Genomic DNA, 6,734 nt, shown 5'->3' with positions numbered 1-6,734 from the left:
AGCAAATTGTAAATGCTTTGACATTGCTCTGCAGAACAAATTGAGTGACATGTCAAAGTAACAATTTAATTGCTTGAGTGTGACCATGTCAAGCCTAATGGAGTACAAATTCAAAACGGTCACTGAACTTTTAAAAACAAAATGAAGAATGGACCCTCTGCTTGAAACAAAATGGGAGTAGAGAGGGGCAAGTGGTGACCTTTCCATTTCTGTCTATGCATGGAAGTAAAGAAGGCCTTGGAAGCTAGCCTACTTGTCTGGACTAGTCATTAAATGCAACCAACCATTCCTTTGGATTAATGCCTCTATAATGCAAATAATTACAGAAACATTCACGATGGATATGCAGACACCTTTTTAGAGTGGAATTTTTGAGAAAGGGCGAGGGGAGTGGGAAGATGCGATGGAGGGGAAGATTCTATCACCAATACATGGAAAAAGGATGGAACTCGAACACTTAACCTGTCCAAGGTTATTGGATAGTCTCAATGAGGAAAAACATGACCCATGCCAGTCTCTTAAAAGCGACATTTAAGAAGATGCATTTTTAAATCTAAGAGATCCAGGTCAGCAAGGAAACCATGTCAGAAAAGGCACAGAATTTAGGTAGGCCTGCTACCTATTTATAGAATCAAATCAGGTTTTTAATAATCTTTGTTAGTGTCACAAATAGACTTTCATCAACACTGCAATGACGTCTGCAATGATGTACAGAAAATCTTTTTGCTGTATGAGGTCAACTGCACATTGACTGGGGTGGAGCCAGTGAAACCTACTGCAAGGATTAAGCCATTGTAAATCCATCTTCACCAGGGTCCCAAGTTCGATTCCCCGCTGGGTCACTCTGTGCGGAGTCTGCATGTTCTCCCCATGTCTGCGTAGGTTTCCTCCGGTTTCCTCCCACAGTCCAAAGATGCACAGGTTAGGTGGATTGGCCATGATAAATTAGTAACCAAAAGGATTAGTTGGGGTTATTGGGTTACGGGGATAGGGTGGAAGTGAGGGCTTAAGTGGATCGGTGCAGACTAGATGGGCTGAATGGTGTCCTTCTGCACTGTATGTTCTATGTTCATAAAGCTCCTACCCGTTAGGAAAACATATAGGGGATTTATATTTGTATTGGTAAACATTAAATTAAACACACTTAAAACTACACCTTATTTCTTTATTTTTATAAATATAGTGTACCCAATTATTTTTTTTCCAATTAAGGGGCAATTTGGTGTGGCCAATCCATCTAGCCTGCACATCTTTGGGTTGTGGGGCGAAACCCATGCAAACACAGGGAGAATGTGCAAACTCCACATGGACAGTGACCCAGAGCTGGGATCGGACCTGGGACCTCAGCGCCGTGAGGCTGCAGAGCTAACCCACTGTGCCACCGTGCTGCCCCTAAACTGTACCTTATTTATAATGTTTCTGCACCTGAAAGAATAAAATTTATAGTTCGATTAATGCTGGACAAAGGTGTTTTTATGTGTGGGGGTTGGTTTCAATTCAACTGTAATTCTATTGTGCTTCAACAGCATGATGAGGTGAAGAGAAAATAGAAGTAAGTTGTTGCTTAGCAACAAGAGGCTACTTTCGGGTTTTCCTTTGTTAGTAGCCAGAGCAGTTGGAGACAGGACATTGGGGAATGATCAGCTCTCTTCTCCACTAAAAGAAGCTGGTTAGGAAAAGGAAGTTGCAAAGATGCAAGCTTTCTAAGGAGCTAGGGCCACCATGGAGGCCCTCCCCGGAGTCTGATCCCCCAGCCCCTCCACAAGGATGGCCCCCACAGCCAAAACTCCGAGGTCCCAGCGGCTGGGACCATATGTAACCCACACTGGCAGAACTTGGCGGAACTTACCGGGCACTCAACCCGTCAAGCGCGGAGTATCGCCGGGCGGCCCCTGACCAGCGTGGTGGTAACCATGTGGGCGCGACTGGCGCCGATGCTCTGGTTGCCGGAGAATGAGCTATCCGGTGTCAGGGAGGCGTGGCGTGATTATCGCACCCCCCCCCCCCATCCCCCCAGCAATTCTCTGACCTGGCGCGGGATCAGAGAATCCTGGCCAATGTGTTTAAGACAACTGGAGTTAAGTGAAAAGACCAAAGAATTGTTGATTGAATTCACTAAAATGTAAACAAAGGGTTCTGAGTTAGAGGCAATTGCAGTAACTAGGTTTAAAGTGGGAAAGCAGACTTCAGAGGTAAATCAAAAATGATGCCATTTTACTACAGTCTGGGAATCAAGAGTTAAAACAATTCTGAACAGTTTGTACAGCAGCCAAGACAAGGAAATGATAAAGGGGTTGGTGTAAATCCTGGGCTGGATGTGCTGTTAAAAGTAGAGCGGAAGCTCTGTTTGAGTCATTTATAACACCTGGATGGGGATTTCTGAATTCAAACTGCTAAGGAAAAGCATTATTATGAGAATATTTTGAAGCCTTTTTTGTGAGGTTTGGAAAATTTTGCATGGCAATCATCTGAGGGGATTTTGAGAGGAAAATCACAGACATTAAGTTGGATTCAGAGCCAAGTGCTTAGAAGGGACTTTGTGTGCTAATTAAACTATTGTTTCTTAATATGTGTGTTTTAAGCAGTGTTAATCTTAAAATTTGTGTATTTATTAAGGGGGGAGTAAATGAGTTTTGTGTAACAATCTAACATTTCATGTTTAATACTTTTTCTTGTTAGAACTAATTAGTCCTGTGACATTGTGTTTCTCTGTGTAAAATGTTCCGGTCTTGAGCCAGGATTCCATCCTGGGATCTTCCTGTCCAGTTATAATATCAATTGATATCGTAACATATCCTTCTTCAGCAGACCAAAATAGAATCACAGGCCTGCAATATTCCAAGCCTTCATCCCGAGAAAAGTGCGACAGTGACTTTAGTCTTTCAAGAAGTGCATGCTACCTCTTTGTAATGTGTTTCTGACTGAGTGGGTGGTGTTGTCTATGCATTCTGGGTGTTGATTATTAAACTTCCCATTGTATTCTTTACAGTTCTAGCACTCTGGGTTAAAACACTGTCATTGGTCAGCTGAGAGGTGGAAAAATGGGGAACCATCTCTCTCCTATCTGCAATTTAGATTGTATGAAATTTTCTTCCTCTTGCAATGTTGCACCAAAAGATATAAAGTAGCCTTTTGTTGAGACCAGTTGACCAGTTCTGGAACAATGGAAGAAAGGTTTGTGGTTTATTTCTTTAATTTCCATCCTTATGGTTTAATTTAAATTTGGGCTTAAAAGTCATAGGCTGTAAAATGATGCGGAATCATAGAGATTAACCTGCAGCCTTTTGGTTTCCTTGTTGTGCACCAGCTGTCTGTTACTTGTCGGTCAATTTTTAAAATTAATTAATTTAATTCATACGATTTATGGCAAATCTTTACTTGTCTTTGGACTGAGATTATTTAAGAGTCAACCACAGTGCTGTGGGTCTGGAGTCCTATGTAGGTCAGACTAGGTGAAGGTGGCAGATTTTGTTTCTTGAGGGCATTAGTGAAGCAGATGGGGTTTTACAGCAATCGACAATGGTTTCATCATTATATTTTTAATTCCAGGTATTTATTGAATTAAATTTTCGCCATCTGCCTTGATCCACAGAGCATGCCCTGGGTCTCTGGATTACTAGTCCAGTGACGATACCACTATACCACCGCTTCCACTTTTCTGTCAAGGGACCTGTCTTTTCAGTTGACCCTTGAAGCATGTGCATGGTGAACGTCTGTCTCATCGGAGCACGGTTTATCATAAAGCCACTGGAATCTCCCATGTGTAACAAATGTCCTGCCCAGCGCAAGTGGTATTGCAAGAGAATGTATTTAATGTAGGGCTAATGACTTAATTGTTTGCGATGCATTTCTGCTAGATGATTTTTATGATGGATCGAAGACTGTGTTAACAGGAAGTGCTCCAGCAGGCTCATTTGTTTGCTATATGGAATCCATGATTTTAAACCATAAGAGGGTGGTGAACTTGAGGTTTAGTGGTCGCACTTCCAGAGGCGACTAAAGGAGCTTGTTGAGCTTTGACAATCGATTGCCTACGTCCATGTGGGCAGGGACATTGTTTGAGAGCATTCTAACTGGATGGATAAACTCATCTGCTGCATTGAGGTTGCTGTGATGGATTGTAATTTCATAGAAACATTGATGGCCAATCAGCCCTTTGAGCCCATGCCACAGTTCCATATGATCATGGCTGATCCTCGATTGCAATGCCCACATTCTCCCCAGACCCATTGACACCTTTAGAGACTAGAAAGCTATTTCCTTCAATATATTCAGTGACACAGCTTTCTGTGGCAGAAAATTCCACAGGTTCACCACCCTCTGAGTGAAGAGGTTTCTCCTTTTCGTCCTAAATGACATATCCTGAGAGTGTGACCCATTGGTCTCGACCGCTCCTTGGCAGCCACAGGAAATGACATCATTCCATCCAGTCTGTCCAGCCCTGTCAATTTTATGTTTCAATTAGATCCCCTCCCATTCTTCTAAGTTCCAGTGAATGCCAGCCCAGTCAACCCAATCCCACGCCATATGACAATCTTGTCATCCCAGGAATCCAGTCTGGTGAACCTTTGTTGCACTTTATATCCTGTTGTGTATTCATGTTTGTTCCTTGTTAAAGTGTTTGATCATGTGACATACTAATTCCATCATCAGCAGTTGGACAGGGTAACAGTCAGTATACTAGTAGACTGTGTGACAAAATCTTCCCAATAAAGCTCTTTTGTGTTATTATATATTTATGGCCTACAAGCTTCTCTTTAAAAATACCACAAAGAAAACTGACAGCAAGGTGGTCAGCATCTACACTGCAAACACCTGAAAATGAACTTCAGAAATTTGGTGGAGTAAGAAAAATCGTCGATCCACGCTGCAGCCATCCAAATAGGTCTAAGTATGATTAAAAACAGTGCGACACTAAAGCTGGCAATGGAGAGGTGCCGGATGACAGCACCAGTCATCGAAAGAACTGAAATTTAAATACAGGTTTTGGAGAAAACTGTCAAAAAAAAAAAGAAGACATTCTGCTGTGAGTAGCAAGCAAAGTAACAAATTATTTGAGAGCAAGGAGAGTTTTCCAACACCCCTTGCAAAACTTAGAAAGGAATAGGCTGAGCTCAGGATTACCTTGTTTGAGGAAATGTTAGTGATTACGCAAGCCTTCCATAGTAAAAATGGTGGATTTTTGTACAATGGAATAGTGTGCTAAAAGCAGAGTGCTGAAGCTCATACACTGAAAGATTCAAGTAATTTGTCCAGGTGAACAACATTGAAGCAGATCTTGTCATCCCCAACATTCCTGAGGGAAGGGGGGGGGGGGGAGAAGACACCTTGGGAGTGATTCTCCGAGCGCCGGGCCGGAGAATCACCGCAACTGCGCCCTGATGCCGGCGCGCGATTCTCCGAGGTGTGGTGAATCGGCGCCATTTGCGCTGGCGTGTTTGATGCGGCGTCGGCCGCGGGCTGCTGGAATCGGCGGGGCCAATGATTCTCCGGCCCAGATGGGCCGAGCGGCCGCGACAGAGTCCCACCGACGGCTTTCACCCCTGGTCGCTGCCGGCAGGAACTCGGCGCGTAGGGTTGGGGGGGGCGGCCTGTGGGGCGGGGAAAAGCGATCCTTCACCAGTGGGGAGGGCCTTCAATGGGGTCTGGCCCGCGATCGGGGCCCACTGTGAAGCGCAACTGTCATAATATACACAGGGACCAATCAACATGTACAAACACCACAGCCAATCACCAGTTAGAATACACACACTATAAAGGCAGAGGGCACCACGGTTCCTGCTCATTCTGGGTGCTGCCTCTCAGTGTAACAAGAACTCATCCAGCCCAGCACAGACTCACCACGTGCTGAGAGAATCAACTGGTTCGGACAAGGCTTAGGTCTCTAGTTTAAGTTAGCATCATTTAGACCCACAGTCATCGTGTGATAGTTAGTTAGAAGTTAGTTAATAAAATTGAGTTGAACCTTCATCAGTGTTGGAAGTGTCTGTTCATCTCTCAAGTCTACACTAGCCAACACTTCAGCTGACGGCGTTCACGATGGCGCAAACACTTGGGCTCCACTTTGGAGAATCGCCCCCCCCCTTTAATCTCCAACATCCTGTGAAGTTTGGTGCAGCCAGATAAACCAGGCTCGAAAACCTATGGTGAGATTGTGGAGATATTGCAGGGCCACTTGTCACGTGAACCTTTGGTCATTGCCAAGATGTTCAGGTTCCATAAACGTAACTAACAATTAGGTTTGACCATTAAAACCCATAAGATATTGGCTGAAACCCTAACACAGGCACAGGTTCGAAATTGCCATTGAGGTCCAAAAACTGGGTGCACAATCGCAGATTGCTGAAGTAAAGATGCAAAATGCAAGAATTATGGTAAAAAGGGGGCATACTGAACATGCTTGTTGGAGGAAGAAACAAGTTTCGACCAAGAATCATAGAAAACATGAACCAAATATATCAAATTATAAATCAAATAGCAGAAAGAGTATCCGCAATCAGTGAAAATTGAGGTATACATTGATGCAGCCATTTTATTGGTACCAGAAACTGTTGACCAAGAAAAACTACAATAACACTTCAGACATATACTGGAGAAGCAGTTCCATCAGGGGTCCATATCAATGTAAATGTGCAGCTAAATGGACAGACCGCAGACTTGTTCCTTAATGTCATTAAAGGTAATTTTTCAACCCTGATGGGTAGAACCTGGCTGGCGAGAATCAAGCTAAACTG

This window comes from Scyliorhinus canicula, chromosome 13 (assembly GCF_902713615.1).
Source record: "Scyliorhinus canicula chromosome 13, sScyCan1.1, whole genome shotgun sequence".
Lineage (NCBI taxonomy): Eukaryota > Metazoa > Chordata > Chondrichthyes > Carcharhiniformes > Scyliorhinidae > Scyliorhinus > Scyliorhinus canicula.
Note: the sequence above shows the minus strand (reverse complement) of the source record.